Genomic DNA, 16944 nt, shown 5'->3' with positions numbered 1-16944 from the left:
TCTCTCTCACCCACCTTCTCCCCCTTCTTTTTTCAAAAAACAAAGCTTTTATTGCAAGAATGATTCTTGCTTTGTTAAAAGACTTTCTCAAGCTGGATGTGGTGGCTCACCCCTGTAATCCCAGCACTTTAGGAGGCTGAGGTGGGAGAGTTGCTTGAGCCCAGGAGTTCAAGGCTGCAGTGAGCCAAGATTGTGCCGCTGCACCTTAGCCTGGGTGACAGAGCGAGGCTGTGTCTCTGAATTATACTAATGATGATAATAATACTAATCAAATATTGTTAAACATGTGTCAAGCAGATAAGGGAGGATTTCAGAAGACCACAAATGACCTGTAGAAAACAGTAGAACACAATGACAATCTTCCGATTTCTCCGCATTGAGGGGCAGGTTTTGGGTTGGCCAAAGCCCAGAGGGAGGTGGGTAGTGTGGGGGAAATTAAGAAAGCCTCAGCAAAGGTGCAGGGTGTGTGTGAGAGGGAGAGGGAGGGAAAAGAGGCCTGATTAGGGCAGAAGTTCTTTCTTGAAGACACCAACACCGAGTGCTTCTGTGAGGTTGCTTTGCACAGTGGCTATGTCCCCTCTGTCTTTGTTCCCTGCTGAACTGCGTGGGCAGCTATGAGCAGCTCCAGACTGCAGAGCACCTTGGGCCCCAGCCAGAGATGGCAGGTGTCACGGGTAGGCAGGGACAGACACTAGTGGCTCTTGAGCAGAAGGCTCACTGTGGCCTGCCAGGCCATCCCTGGATCCAGGAGGATTTGCCCAGTCTTTCCTCCCATAGAGGCACAGATGTCCTTCGTGCACAGCTGTTAGCTTTGGCCCTTCATGAAGCCAGTGGGCGCTGAGCACCAAGCCCAAAGACGATGGAGGTTGGTTCCATTCCACCCTCACCTGCCTTGGGTTCTGATATGGTTTGGATCTGCGTCCCCACCAAATCTCCTGTCGAATTGTAATCTCCAGTGTTGGAGGTGGGAGGTGATTGGATCATGGGGGCAAATTTCTCATGAATGGTTTAGCACCATCCCCCTTGGCACTGTCCTCGAGATAGTGAGTTCTCATGAGATCTGGTTGTTTAAAAGCCTCTGGCACCTCCCCTCATTCTCTCTCTTGCTCCAGCTCCTGTCACGTAGGACGTGGCTGCTCCCTCTTCGCCCTCTGCTGTGTTCGTAAGTTTCCTGAGGCGTCCCCAGAAGTCAAGCAGATGCCAGCATCATGCTTCCTGCACAGCCTGTACAGCCAATTAAAACTTTAGGTTTTATTCTTTATAAATTACCCAGACTCGGGTATTTCTTTATAGCAGTGCAAGAATGGCCTCATTCACATTCATAAGGCCCGAGTCCTGCATCTCTTAGGGAGCCTCTCCCTGTCCAGTAATTAAGTGCCCATGTGTCCATGCCAAGGAGTTGGGGCAATATTCGCTTATTTTGCCAAATTACGTAAGAGTGGAAGGCCAAGTCAGTTTCTGTCCGAATTGAATTCAGCTGTCCCAGAGTCAGCCTCTGTGTCCTTTTGTGAAAGAAGTGCAGCCTGTCACCCAGGGAGGCTGTGCCTTATGGTGGGTTCTAACATGCAGTTGCAGTGAAACCAACTCAGTCAGTGGTGATAGCTGATGGTAAACAACCCATCACCCTGTGCTGTCTCGGTGCCTGAAACTCGAGGGCCCAGCCCTCAACTCAGGAATTACCTAGGACCAATTAAACAATGACTAAAGTGCAAAGTGTAAATCCAGGTGCTTGTGTGAGGTGACTTGAGTTGGGACTTAGGACAACTTCTGTAAAAACAAATTTCAAAGACTCCTACTCTGGAGGAGCTGTTGACTGATTGATTGATATATATTTATTTATTTTATTTATTTATTTTTCGAGACAGATTCTTGTTCTGTCACCCAGACTGGAGTGCAGTGGCGCAATCTCGGCTCACTGCAACCTCCACCTCCCGGGTTCAAGCCATTCTCCTGCCTCAGGCTTGGGAGGCTAATTTTTGTATTTTTGGTAGAGACAGAGTTTCACCACGTTGGCCAGGCTGGTCTCGAACTCCTGACCTCAAGTGATCCCCCCTGCCTCGGCTTCCCAAAGTGCTAGGATTACAGATGTGAGCCACCGTGCCCAGCCGAGCTGCTGATTTATAACCATGGTGTTTCTTTTCTTCCCTCCCCGATCCCCTGGGGGCTGACTCACCCCTTGTTTTTGGCAGTATGGTAGAGTTGGGTTTGTTGTGGAGCCTTGTGCACTGTTGCTGAGTCAAGGAAGGCAGAAACAGTAGATTGTGTGCTCTGTGCTGTGAGGAATGTATCCCCTGCACTGCCTGCCGTGTGCCCAGCACTTAGCACAGAGCCTGCCCTTCACAGGCGTTTACAAATGGACCCAGTGGGCCAGGTGCACTGGTTCATGCCTGTAATCCCAGCACTTTAGGAGGCCAAGGCGGCAGGATCACTTGAGCCCAGGTATTTGAGAGCAGCCTGGGTAACACAGTAAGATCCCATCTTTACAAAAATGTGTTAAAAATTAGCCGGGCATGGTGGTGCAGCTACTCGGGAGGCTGAGGTGGGAGGATCGCTTGAGCCCAGGAATTTGAGGTTAACATTGAGCTACGATTGCACCACTGCACTCCAGCCTGGGCGACAGAGTGAGACCCTGTCTTAAAAAAAAAAGGAAAAGAAAAAAGAAAGGACCCAGTTGAAGCCATAGTTTTGTGAGGTCATCTTCCTGGAAAACTTAATGTGTTTTATTCTACCACTGGGTTGGGGAACCAGCAGATGGCCCCTTATCTCTTTTTTTCTGTGAACTCTGAACCAAATTTAGATGTTTTCCTCTTCCCGGAGGTCATAAAATAGGACCTATCTTTGGTTATAGCCATTATGACAGTTTTAGTGGAGAAGAACTGCGTTAAGCTTTATAAAATGTTATCTCAGAAGAGAAATGGCAAGAAACCCTAGAGGTCCAATGGCTATCCCTGTTAATAACCTGTTAACAAGTAGACATCCCCGTTTCCCTTCCCGCTTCCCTCAAAAGGAGACCCCAAAGGACTGTTCCGGTTGGTAGTGGCTCCGCCTTGCTGGAACTCCACTGCAGGCTCAGCTCTCCTTCTGAGCCACATAGAATCATACTCTCTACTTCCTCGTACACAGCGACCCTCACACATTTAAAGACCACCGTCTTGTCTCCCATGTTACTTACCCCCATGGTAAATTTCAACTTTCCCACCCTTGCTTGTGTGATGTGATTATTAGACTCCCTAACAATGCTGACGGGGTTTGTTTGGGATTCCTTTGGATGCTCTCCAGATTCTTGGTAGCTCTCACCTTTTCCGTCTCATCATTTTTTTTTTAAGAGATGGGGTCTTGCTGTGTTGCCCAGCCTGGTCCCAAACTCCTAGGCTCAAGTGACCCTCCAGCTTCAGCCTCCCAAAGTGCTGGGATTACAGGCATGAGCCATTGTGCCTGGCCTCCTTTCATGATTTTTTAAGTCTTACAAGCACTTATTAAATGCAAATGCCTTTGCAAGGTTGTTACCCTTTCTAAAACGATGCATTGGCCAGGTGCAGTGGCTCACGCCTGTAATCCCAGCACTTTGGGAGGCCAAGGCGGGCAGATCATGAGGTCAACAGATTGAGACCGTCCAGGCCAACATGGTGATACCCCGTCTCTACTAAAAATACAAAAATTAGCTGGGCGTGGTGGCACATGCCTGTAGTCCCAGCTACTCGGGAGGCTGAGGAAGGAGAATTGAATCGCTTGAACCCTGGAGGCAGAGGTTGCAGTGAGCTGAGATCACGCCACTGCACTCCAGCCTGGTGACAGAGCAAGCGAGGCTCCGTCTCAAAAAATAACAACAACAATAACAACAACAAAAAGCTAGCCAGGCCTGGTGTCAGGCACCTGTAATCCCAGCTACTTGGGAGGCTGAGGCACCAGAATTGCTTGAACCTGGGAGGCAGAGGTTGCAGTGAGCCAAGATCCTGCCATTGCACTCCAGCCTGGGCAACAAGAGCAAAACCCTGTCTCAAATTGATCAATCAATCGATCAATCAATCGATGCATCCTAATGGGTTTCTTTGGGCTTAAGGTTTGAGGATAACAATGCATATAGATTCTTGGACGTGGCTAACCACAGTATTGCTGTGGAAAGTTGATCATTTGTCCTCAGGCATGGAATTGAACAGAGTCTTCCAGGAGCAGTCTGACCAGCAGAAGCATAGTGAGTGGCATCATCACTGTGGTTTGGGGGCAGGTGCTTTTGTCTATGCATCTGAAGGTCGGTTCAGAGTTTGTTGTTTTCATTAGTTCCACACAAGTTGACTCATAGCAAGCGCGCTGTCAAGCAGTGAGCTGCCTCTCGGTATCGTGCTTGTGTAACTTCGGATCAAATTTTTGTTTTTATTTTTATTTTTTTATTTTGAGACAGTCTTGCTCTGTCACCCAGGCTGGAGTGCAGTGGCACGATCTCGGCTCACTGCAACCTCCTCCCAGGTTCAAGCGATTCTCTTGCCTCAGCCTCCAAAGTAGCTGGGATTACAGGTGCCCACCACCACACCTAGCTAATTTTTGTAGTTTTTGATAGAAACAGGGTTTCACCATGTTGGCCAGGGTGGTCTCGAACTCCTGACCTCAGGTGATCCGCCCACTTCAGCCTCCCAAAGTGCTGGGATTACAGGCGTGAGCCGCCACGCCCGACCTGGATCAAGTTTTTAGATAACCTCGCTAGTCATTTCTGAGTTATTGGAAGGCAGACACCATGTTTTTTCTACATCACGCCTGATACACGGAAGGTACTCAGGAAACACCCAGCGAATGAATGAATTTCCCAGCCAGAGGCATCTTTTAGACCCAGCATATTGCTGCAGTCTGCCAAAATCCCTTTTTGGGTCTCGATTGTGTTATTCTCTAAGTTAACTGTATCTCTTGGTTTTATGTTCCCCACGTTCTCTATCAACATGTTGTTTGCTTTCCTATCTGAAGAATTAATAGGGTGTAAGGATAGGCCTGGACTAGAGTTTGCCCCATTAGGGATGGAGACATCTTTCCAAGTTGACTCTCTGGATAAGGCAGCTCAGCTATCATGTTTTATCAAACTTAACAGCTCATCAGTTCTAAGATTCATCTTTATTTTATACATTACTAAGAAAGATTACTTGTGCCCAGGAGTTCAGAATCAGCCCAGGAAATATAGTGAGAACTTGTCACTACAAAAAAAATTTTAAGGCCAGGCGCGGTGGCTCACGCCTGTAATCCTAGCACTTTGGGAGGCTGAGGAGGTGCGGATCAGGAGGTCAAAAGATCGAGACCATTCTGGCCAACATGGTGAAACCCTGTCTCTACTAAAAATACAAAAATTAGCTGGGCATGGTGGCGTGTGCCTGTAGTCCCAGCTCCTCAGGAGGCTGAGACAGGAGAATCACTTGAACCCAGGAGGCGGAGTTTGCAGTGAACTGAGATCATGCCACTGCACTCCACCCTGGCGACAGAGCAAGACTCTGTCTCAAAAAAAAAAAAAAAAAAAAAAAATTAGCTGAGTGTGGTGGTGCATGCTTGTAGTCCCAGCTACTCGGGAGGCTGAGGTGGGAGGATCACTTGAGCCCAGGAGGTGGAGGTTGCAGTGAGCTGTGATTGTGCCACTGCACTCTAGCCTGGGTGACAGTGAGACCCTGTCTCAAAAATAAGATTAAACACTGCCATTTACACTATTACACATTTTCTTGTCACTTAGAATTTTTATTCTATCCTTATTGAAAGAACGTCTTTTAGAATTACTTAGACATAGATTGTTATGTGTCACCTTGGTCCATAATAAAGAAAATATAAGCAAAATAAATTGGTTAAAATAATTTGAAAGCTTCTTCACATTCAAAGACCCATATTTCTGAAGTTGTCTCAGTGCCGTTGAAATATGTGTTTCTTTTTTTCTTTTTCTTTTTCTTTTTTTTTGGTTGTTGTTGAGGTGGAGTCTCACTCTGTTGCCCAGGCTGGAGTGCAGTGGCCACATCTCGGCTCACTGCAACCTCCACCTCCCAGGTTCAAGCAGTTCTCTGCCTCAGCCTCCCAAGTAGCTGGGATTGCAGGTGCACACCACCACACCTGGCTCATTTTTGTATTTTTAGTAGAGATGGGGCCTCACCATGTTAGCCAAGCTGGTCTCGAACTCTTGACCTCAAATGATCCACCGTCCTCAGCCTCCCAAAGTTCTGGGATTACAGGCGTGAGCCACCGCGCCCAGCCAAAATCCATGTTTCTGTACAGTATCATCCTGTCGCCAGCAGTGTGCCCTTCCCAGAATGCGCCATCCATTTACCTTTGGGGAGGCCTAAAGGGGATGGCAATGTTGTACGTCCTGGTGCGGGTGGTGGCTGCATGGACATATTCATTTTGTGAGGGTTCATTGAACGGCATCGTTATGATTTATGTATTTTCTGTATTTCATTTTATTTTTGAGGCGGGGTCTCTCTCTGTTACAAAGGCTGGAGTGCAGTGGTACAATCTCGGTTTACTGCAACGTCTGACTCCTGGGCTCAAGCAATCCTCCCACCTCAGCCTCCCGAGTAGCTGGGACTACAGGTGTGTGGCACTACGCCCAGCTAATTTCGTTTATTTTTTTGTAGAGACAGAGTCTCACTATGTGCCCAGGCTGGTCTCAAACTCCTGGACTGCAGTGAGCCTCCCGCCTTAGCCTATCAAAGTGCTGGGATTACAGGTATGAGCCACCGCCCCCAGCCTCTTTTTGTGTTTTGTTTGTTTGTTTGTTTGTTTGATTGCTTAAAAATAGAAAAGGAGTGTCCACTCTTGTCTCTAGACAGTACCATGATGGGCTGCTTGAAACAGTGATAAGACACATCTGATTTCAGATATCTTAAAGTGCAAAAGAAAATAAGATGCATTTTAGGATAATGAAATACAGTATTTCTAAATCCATCTAATTACATATTGTTTAGGCCATGTTTTTCTGTCTCGTCTTCAAAGACAGAAAGTGAAAGCAAAGTCCCTTGCTAAAACTCAGTGTACTGTTCTATAGGACAGGACAATCTCCGTGATCTCTGAGTCTGTAACAAACACACACAAACAACTGCAGGGCTTAGTCTGGCACCAGCTCCTGACCTCAGCCCTCACCACTTCCCCTTCTTAGTGCTTGCAGAGTGTCGTGTTAGTAACCTCTTTCTAGATACTTACCTGACATGGATATCTTACTTAATCTGTTGCACAGAATCCACAACCTTCTCCTTTTGAAATGAGGTTTCCATTTGCCCTTCTTCTCACCTCTCCCCCAGCCTGTTATCTTGGTTTTCTCAGAGATGAGAAATCGTGATTCAGAGAGTTCCTCTGTAAAGCCTGTGAGTTGTAATTCATTAGTGTGACAGCCGAGTGCTCAGAGCCAGCCTCCCAAGCGTGGGCTCTCGGGCCCACTCAAACCTCTAAGCTGGTGCTTGGGTGGTGCTGTGGAGTAATCTGTGTTTTTTCTTTCCCTCCCGTCTCTCCCCCAGTCCCCATCCTGGCCTTGCCAGTGCCGCAGCTCAGCCCTTCTCTGCACTGTAAATGGTTCTGTGCTTTGTTTGTGCCTCTGGTTCAACCCAGACCCCCCTGGAAGCCACAGCCAGCAGTTTGTCCTGTCCATGTGACAAGCACATGCCAGCAGGCACCTTGAAGTCAGCATAGCTGGGAGTTGGTTGTGATGGATGGCATGAGGGTCTGCAGTGGGGATCCAGGATCCCAGACATGGATCCTAAACTGCCGTAGGACCCATGCCTTCCTAAGCCTCCCGCCCTTTGCTCCTTCCAATAGCACAGTGTTAGAAAAGCCCGCCTTTCTGAGGTCCCCTCTCAACACTGCCATGAGAAGTCTTTCAAACGCCCTGCAAGTTAGGTTCAGGAGAAGCCAGTCAGTAAGTTCCCTGTCATACCACACTGCAGCGGTAGCTCTTTCCATTCCACAGAACAGCAACCAGAGGGAGCCAGGGCAGCTTCACAGCCCACTCTATGGGAAATGCCTGACTTTCTCCATGTAGGTCCCTCTCCAGGAAAACCTCCCTTCCCGGCTCCACTTAAAACCCACCCAGCCTTCCAACACACAGTTCCCCAAGCCTTCCCTGAGAATCTCCTTGCCACTGGGTGTGCTGTTGCATTCCTCCGAGCCCCGCTCGCCGGGAGCCCTTTGTTCACTGGTTACAGTGCTGGCCCCCTCTGCTCGACTGCCCAATTATTTAGATACTTGTCTTTTTTTTTTGAGGTGGGGTCTCACTCTGTCACCCAGGTTGGAGTGCAGTGGCGTGATCATAGCTTACTGTAGCCTTGAACTTCTGGGATCAAGGGATCCTCATGCCTCAGCTTCCCAGCACCTGGGACTATAGGTGCATGCCACCATGCTCGGGTAATTATTTTTTAAATATTTTGTAGAGACAAGGTCTCTCTTTGTTGCCCACACTGGTCATGAAGTCCTGGCTTCAAGTGATCCTCCTGCCTCAGCCTCCCAAAGTGCTGGGATTACAGGCAGGAGCCACTGCACCCAGCCGAGATACTTGTCTTATTCTTCCTGCTGCGTGTACAGTGTCTGAAGACTGAGTCTGTCATTTGCTGTTGTTTGCACAGTGCCATGTACATAGCACCTCCACAGAAAGCATGTTTGTTTGCGAGTCAGCTGAGTTGTTGAATGGGTTTTTCTTTGCCTCCTGGGTTATATTGTAAACCCCCTGTGGTCAGGAATTGTGCCGTGTACGCTTTCATGCAGCCAAGATGAATGGCGTAGAGTCCAGGCTCATGCATTTTATTGATCAAAAGACCAGTAAATGATCATATAGTTTTTTTCTCCTTTCAGTTACAAAATAAAATCAGCAGCAGGGCATTTTCCTGACAGTCTTCCTTTAGCTGTTTCTCCCCCATCACCGAGTATGCAGGGCGACGGGAGGAAGTGTGTGGTGTGATTAGGACCCCAGTGGCTGGACTCTGCAGCTGATCTTGCAGACTATGGCAGGTGTGGAGGAAGGAGCACTTCAGATGCAGCCCGTTTGGGTGGAGCTCGCCTTTGCTGGCACTGTGAGTTTTCAACCAAAACACATTGACTGAACATCTCTTATGGGCCTGGCCCTGTTCCAGTCCCGGGAATACTGCAGTGAAGAAAACACACACGACTCCTGACTCCCAGGGATCTTGTGTTGGTGGAGTATTGTCCTGAGATCTTCAGTCCTGGGCCGCAAAGAGGGACAGTCAGTCAGAGCGTAGCCCGTATGCCAGTGCCTGGTTTGGAGGATCTCCGTTGAAGAGGCTGCCTCTTTTTCTTTTTTTTTCTCTCTCTCTCTCTTTTTACCTTTCCTGTGGTGCTGAGGCTGCCTCTTTCAAGCCAGCACCTGTGAGTGGGTCATTCTGTGTGGGACCTGGTGTGTCTGCACACAGCTTGGTGTGGGCTGGAACTGCCCCCACTGCCGTCCTCATTGGTGACCCCAACATTTTTGTCTTTACTGGGCAGTGCTCCCTACAGGAGTAGCCCCTGCAGATGGCTAAGGTGCTGCTGCTGTCTGCGTCTGAGGGAATAAAGCCAGTCTCTTATGTTCACAGCAGAATGACAATTCTCCCTCCCCGGTGACTACAGCACGTGGATGCTATTTTGGTTATCAAATCAGAACTTGGCACTTCAGGCCCTCTTCAGAGAATTCAAGCATGAATGGTCTGTGGTCCAACACTTGTCAAAAGCCCTAATGATGCATTTGGCATTGGAGGAGAGGCACTCTCACGGGCATGTTCACTGTCATGCCTCATGTATCAGGGAGCTCTTCTCTTCACCTAGTAGCGGGATCCAGCCAGACAAATACCTGTACCAAATTGATTTCATGTATGCCTTCAGATTTTTTGAGAGTCATTTAAAGAAATGCCTGTTTTGGCCGGGCACGTTGGCTCATGCCTATAATCCCAGCATTTAGGGAGGCCGAAGCAGGTGGATCCCTGAGGTCAGGATTTCGAGACTAGCCTGATCAACATGGTGAAACCCCATCTCTACCAAAAGTACAAAATTAGCCAAGTGGGGTGGTGCATGCCTGTAATTCCAGCTACTTGGGGGGCTGAGGCAGGAGAACCGCATGAATCTGGGTGGCAAAGGTTGCGGTGAGCCAAGATTGCTCCACTGCACTCCAGCCTGGGCAACAAGAGCGGAACTCCATCTCAAAAAAAAAAAAAAAAAAAAAAGAAAGAAATGCTGATTTCAACATCTCTGTACCTTTTACAGACCTTGTTAGAGACCTTGTCATCACAGTAATCAGTGTCATTGCATATGAAGACCCTCCTGACAAGTGCATTTCTAAATTTAGTACCTGCAGAAAGCTACTCTGCAGATGAATTTTTCAGATCAAGAGAATTTTATGAGCAAGGATGCTTTTCTTTTTTGCTTTGGCTGCCAAGAAACTCAACTAAATCCACTGCCCAACTGCAATAATGAATTTGGTTGATTCCACTGTCTCGTAGTTGCTCTGGATCCATATTGACTGAGTAGAAATCTATGTCTGGACAGCAACCCAAACACACTGACATTGGGTTTAGACACACACATCTAAAAGGACGTTGACATTTCCTGTGACTTGACATGGACTGTTGGACCAACTGTTAGACCAACTGTTGCTTAGTAGCCCCAAACAGGCAAAAGTCTCTTTTTGGCTCAGATAGGGTGTCATCAAAAGACATGTAAACATGACGTCATGGTAGAAGTGAACTGCTTCAAGCTAGTAATGTGCTGTCTTGCAGGTATCCAGTATTGCTGTGTTTCCTTCGAAAAACTGATCTATCCTGTGGTGCCCCTATAAGTTTCCTTAGGTGTTCTGGGGGTGCCCTGGTGCCAGTTTGGGAACCACAACCCTAGGTTAAAAGCATTCTCAGCCCCTTAAGCTGTGCCTCATGCAGTGAGGATTTGGGGTTCCCCCTGAGCCAGGCTGTCTCCTCTAGTCATAGGAGGCAGTATCCAGCTAAGGTGGCTCCAGAAAAGAGTGGGATGCCCAAGTACGAACATGATGCTTAAGATGCTATCAGATGCCAGGTCTGCCTGGAGGTGGTCCCCGCACACACCCCTCTCCTCCAGCCCCAAGTTTCTCATCTCTAAACTGGATGTAAAAGCAATAATACTGCCTCAGCGGTGTGAAGTTGTTCAGAATGAAATGTTTTTGTATAGTTTTGCTCTTTGAAAGGTATGAACTGCTCTGATAATAGGGTCATTAATTTCTCCTCTGAGCTGTCTCATGTTAGCACGGCCAGGGAAGATCTTCAGCTTCGCCCTTCGAGCCGGGAAGACCATAACCTGTTTCCCCAACGTGTTTCTTCTAAGGCCCTTCATGTCGTGTGTCACTTACTGTGATAATCCTACTGATTAGGGAAAAGAGCAATTCTCCTTCACATTTTTCAAAGAGGAAACTAGGGTACAGATTCAGATGATTTCCCAGTTTGATTTTTTGTTTGTTTGTTTGTTTGGTTTTTTGAGACTGAGTCTCATTCTGTTGCCCAGGCTGGAGTGCAGTGGCGCTATCTCGGCTCACTGCAACCTCCACTTCCCAGGCTCAAGCGATCCTCATGCCTCAGACTCCCGAGTAGCTGGGATTACAGGCATGCACCACCATGCCTGGCTAATTTTTGTATTTTTAGTAGAGACGGGATTTCACCATGTTGGCCAGGCTGGTCTCGAACTCCTGACCTCAGGTGATCCTCCTGCCTCAGACTCCCAAAGTGTTGGGATTACAGGCGTGAGCCACAGTGCCTGGCTTTCTTAGGTTGATTCATGATGGAGCTGAGACTCAAGGACGAAGAGGCGCATTTTTCCTTGTTTGGGCTGCCAGGGAGTTGGCAAACTAGGTACCTTAGTCAGGGGTGGAGAGGAGGGAAGTTCAGGCCTCCCTCAGACACAGGTAGTGTCTCGGGGTCCCGGTGCCCCATCTGCACAGTGCACCTGCCCTTCCTGCACAGCACCCTTCACGGACAGCAGGAGAAAAACCCAGGGACTCCAGCCCCGAGGCTGGAGTTAAGTGATGTTTCCACCTTACAGTTGAAACGAAGGTTCAGGCCAGGCACGGTGGCTCAGCCTGTAATCCCAGCACTTTGGGAGGTCAAGTTGGAAGGATTGCTTGGGCCCAGGAGTTTGAGACAAACCTGGGCAACATAGTGAGACCTCACCTTTACGAATAATAACAATAAGTTAGCCAGCTGTGGTAGCACATGCCTATAGTCCCAGCTACTCAGGAGGCTGAGACAGGAGGATCACTTGAGCCCAGGAGGTCAAGGCTGCAGTGAGCCGAGATTGCACCAGTCTACTTCAGCCTGGGCAACAGTGTGAACCTATCTAAAAAAAAAAAAAGAGAAAAAAAAGAAAAAGACTGGGCCCAGTGGCTCACACCTGTAATCCTAGCACTTTGGGAGTCAGAGGCGGGTATATCACCTGAGGTCAGGAGTTCGAGACCAACCTGGCCAACATGGTGAAACCCCATCTCTACTAAAAATACAAAATTAGCCCAGCATGGTGGCAGGAGCCTGTTCTCTTAGCTACTTGGGAGGCCGAGGCAGGAGAATTGCTTGAACCCAGGAGGCGGAGGTAGTAGTGACCGAGATCACACCACTGCACTCCATCCAGCCTGGGCGACAGAGCGAGTCTCCGTCTCAAAAAAAAAAAAAAAAAAAAAAAGAAAAGTTTCGGGTAAAAGCCCACCAAGTATATATTGCTGCAGACAGACTTTTGGCAAAGCAATTTGGTGATTCCTATCACAAGCCTTAATAATGAGCACAGCCTTTGGCCAGCAATTCCACATCTAGAAATGCCTCCTCAAGCATCTGAGATGTCACTGTAAGAGGTGAGGATGAGGGGGGATCAGGAGCCCTGGTTCTCCGGCTGACCTGTTTTCAGGTTCCTTGCCCTGTCTCTTCCTGGCCTCTACCCACCTTGCCTTACTGCAGCTTCGACAGGGGAGACAATCCAGGTGCACTTGCATGTGATGTGTGTGTGTTGTGTGTTGCCTGAGGTTTTGCACACTCTGGGTGAGAGGAGCAGCACATTTGGGAGTTCCTGGGGACACTGAAAGAGAAGAGTGTCTTGAGGTTGATGGGAAGGGGCAGGCTTACAGAAAGTTCCAGATTCTCTCCGCAGGGAGCCCTTGTCTGATTGCCCAAGGCCAACCTCCTGGAGAAGCCACAGCTCTGGTTGTTCCGGAATGCTGGGGAAATCAGTGTGAGCACAGCTCCGTGGGGGAAGTGGCGGAGTAGCCACACCGGGGCAATCTCGTGAGTTCCTTCTACAGCTGGAGGCTGCAGGGTGGGAAGAAGCGATGGGGGAAGTGGGGCGGAAGGGGTTGCAGCAGGAGGTTAGGAAACCCCCTCCGGAATACAGACCGCTGTGGCCTCTTTTCCCATGAGTGGTGGCTGCCCGGCCTCATCGGCCTTCCCAGTTCTTGAACTTTCTAAAGTGGTCACCTTAGGGCCTGCATGCTTCGTGTTCCCTCTGCCTGGGTCACCTTCAAGCCTTTTCAATGCTGGTTCTCCCTCTTTCCATCTCAGCTCAGAGATCTGCCTCCCCAACCTCCCCGTCCAAAGAAGCCACTTCTCAGCCCTCTCAGGATCATCACCTTCAGATCATCTCTGTAGCACTTAGTGCTGCAGAAGCTCTTGTTTGGTTTTTTATTCTATTAACTCTTATCTTCCCCTCTCCCTGCCCCCAGTACGTATGTAAACACACACACACACACACACACACACACACACACACACGCCCCATAAACACACACACACAATACGGCCCTTAAAGTCTCGCTCATGGCTTCATTTCTAGTTCCTTGCACAGTAACCGATGCATAGTAGATGCTCAGTACATGTGTGCAGAATGAATGGATGTTTGCAGAATCTCGTAAGGGTTTTGGAAGGTACAGGTTGACTTAGAATTTTAGCCTAATTTGATTGGTGGAAGCCTCCATCATGGGGCCTACGACACGAATTGCAAAGTGTAACCGCAGAGGGGTTGCAGTGCTTCAGGCCCGCGGGCCAGCATGTTCCTATCTCCAGTGACACAGATTCCCCTGTGGCCAAAAACGCGTTTTCTCAGAGTCTGGGGACCTGCAGTGGGCCTCAGTACCTCCTTGAATGTAGAACAAAGCAGATGGGCTGGGATGCAATCCACAGATGGGTTTTTTGACTCCCAAAGTGTTTGGAAATAAATTTAAATTAGTTGCCAGTGTTGAAAAATCAGAAGATTTCATGTAACAGGTTTTCAGCATTCCTTAGAAACTTGTAGAAGATCTGATACTCCTGGGTCTACATTCCCAAATGGTAGCACCAGAATGGCTCTGAGCAGGGACATTGTGGCTCCATGCTGGACCACCTCCTCTGTTTTCGCCAGCTGGCCAAGATTGTGACCCTGCAATGTGAGAGTGGCCATGACCTTGTCCTGCCTAGAGGCCCACAGTGACCTTTCCTTCCTGGAGGAAGAGGGTGGGGTTGTTTCTCCTGCCATGACCACACACAGTCACTGCTGTGACATCTTAGCTCTGTGAGGGAGCCCCAGACAGCTGAGATCCTGGAGCTGAGGGGTCCGGGGACAGGGGTGGTGCACGCCACAGCCATTGGTGTGCAGGACCGGCCCTCCTGCCACCCATCTGCTTCCTCTCACTCTGTGCCTCTCCTGTGATGTTGTTGCCTCCGTGCTGAGCCCACAGAGGAAGGCGGCACCCAGCACTCAGGGCTTCTGGGAGAGGGTAACTCGTGAGAGCATCTGAACGGCCCAAGAGTGCCTGAGGCTGGATCAGAAATAGCCACGATCATCCAGTTTGATTGATTGATTGATTGATTTAGTTGTGATGGAGTCTTGCTGTGTTTCCCAGGCTGGAGTGCAGAGGCACGATCGCAGTTCACTGCAGCTTCCAGGTTCAAGCGATTCTCCTGCCTCAGCCTTCCAAGCAGCTGGGAGTACAGGCGCCTGCCACTACGCCTGGCTGATTTTTGTGTTTTTAGTAGAGACAAGGTCTCGCCATGTTGGCCAGGCTGGTCTTGAACTCCGGACCTCAGGTGAGCCACCCACCTCGGCCTCCCAAAGTGTTAGGATTACAGGCGTGAGCCGCTGCGCCCGGCCCCAGCTTGATCTTGAACTTCCTAGGCGTGGGCAGAGAGACATGGCCCTGCTACTGCTTGAACGGCTTCCAGAGACAGTGACTTGTTTCCTTTTTCCCCTCTGAACTGTGAGTGTTTGCCATGCAGTGTTAGGATAATGAACAAAATGAAAGAGGAAATCACCCTGATGCCAGCGCCGCCAAACATTTCTACATTCTTTCCCACTGCTTTTGCGTATATATACATGATTGTAATTAGAGTAAAATTAAATTTCTCTCACTTCAGTATTCCCAGCACTCAGAACAGGGGGTGGCAAGCAGGAGCATTCAGTAAACCTTGGTTGACCGAAGAATATTCTGTTTACTTCACTAGAAAGTGAACGTTTTCTGAATTGTATCATACGCTGATCACTACTGCAACTTTTTAACATGTATTTACCATTTTACTATATTTATTTATTTACTTTTTTTTTTTTTTTTGAGGTGGAGTCTTGCTCTGTCGCCCAGGCTGGAGTGCAGTGGCCTGACCTCAGCTCACTGCAACCTCCGCCTCCCAGGTTCAACCGATTCTGCTGCCTCAGCCTCCCAAGTGTTTAGGATTACAGGCATGCGCCACCATGCCTGGCTAATTTTTGTATTTTTAGTAGAGACGGGGTTTCAACATGTTGGCCAGGCTGGTCTCGAACTCCTGACCTCAGGTGATCCACCCGCCTCAGCCTCCCAAAGTGTTGGGATTACAGGCATGAGCCACTGTGCCTGGCCCATTTTACTATATTTAGGTATTTTTTCTACCCCCCTCCCCGGTTAATCAGAATTATAAATACTGTTGCAGTGAGCATTTTTCTCTGTATAACTTTTTGAGCATTTTGAATTATTTTCTTAGGATAAATTCCAAGCATTTGAATTCTTGAATCAGAAGAGAGAAAAATAAGAATGATAGAAATTGCCTTTTGAAGTATTATCTATCCCTATTCCAGCAATGTTTGAGAATGTTAATTTTACCATAACTTTACCAGTATTTAGATAGTTTTTAAATTTTTGCTAATTTAGAAGTATAGGATGGTACCTCGTGGCTTTAATTTGCATATTTATATTGTGGTTATTAGTATGGGTTGAAGAATTGTCTACGCCTTTAATAATTGTATTTCTTTTTTCTTTTTTTGAGACAGAGTTGTGCTGTCACCCAGGCTGGAGTGCAATGGCACCATCTCGGGTCACTACAACCTCTACCTCCTGGGTTCAAGCAATTCTCCTGCCTCAGCCTCCTGAGTAGCTGGGATTACAGGCACACTCCACCACGCCTGACTGATTTTTGTATTTGTAGTAGAGATGGGGTTTCACCATGTTGCCCAGGCTGGTCTTGAACTCCAGACTTCAGGTGATCCACGTGCCTCAGCCTCCCAAAGTGCTGGGATAACAGGCGTGAGCCACCGCACCCGGCTTATAATTGTATTTCCTGTTGTGTGCCTTGCCTATTTGAGTGGTTTGTATAGATGTTAGAATGTAGACTTTCTAGAGTTGTGTGAATTTGTAATACAGACACCACTAGCTTAATGTTCCTACTGTATTTACTGTAAACATTTTCCTGGTGTGCGGTTTTCCATTTTTCATGCCAGGCATGTTACTGTGTGTGTGGTTTTCTGTTCTTTGGTGAGTGAGGATGTGCTTGTGGAAGGGCCTTGGGTTTCTGATCCAATCTTGATGCCTCGGCCAGGGGGACCCATCAGAGAGTAGGGGCCCTGGCCGGGGACGCAGCTGGCGAGGGGAGACCCCGACCAGCCACTCCTTGCTTTCCAGCTCCCTGAGCTGTAGCCACTGCCTTCTGAGCTCATCAGAGTCCTTGGTGCTGTCCTGGCCTGGAAAGTTCTACTGAGCTGAGGTTTATGCTTCTCTCTTCTGGACCGAGGCCTGCT

General features: G+C 48.5%; 1 protein-coding gene across 9 annotated transcripts in view; it reads left to right on the top strand.

Annotated features, from left to right (window-relative positions):
- KIAA0513 (KIAA0513 ortholog) overlaps positions 1-16944 on the top strand; it is a 66463-nt gene that overhangs the window by 22490 nt on the left and 27029 nt on the right. Inside the window, exon 1 of one of the 9 annotated variants that reach the window (XM_032156283.2) lies at positions 14249-16409. The exons of the other annotated variants lie outside the window; for them this stretch is intronic. The gene's annotated coding sequence lies outside the window, so the exon portion shown is untranslated. Of the gene's footprint in view, positions 1-14248; positions 16410-16944 lie in introns of those variants that run through there. 9 annotated transcript variants of the gene reach the window in all.

Source organism: Hylobates moloch, unplaced genomic scaffold, assembly GCF_009828535.3.
Source record: "Hylobates moloch isolate HMO894 unplaced genomic scaffold, HMol_V3 SCAFFOLD_6, whole genome shotgun sequence".
Taxonomy (NCBI): domain Eukaryota; kingdom Metazoa; phylum Chordata; class Mammalia; order Primates; family Hylobatidae; genus Hylobates; species Hylobates moloch.
This window is presented reverse-complemented; position numbering and strand designations above follow the sequence as displayed.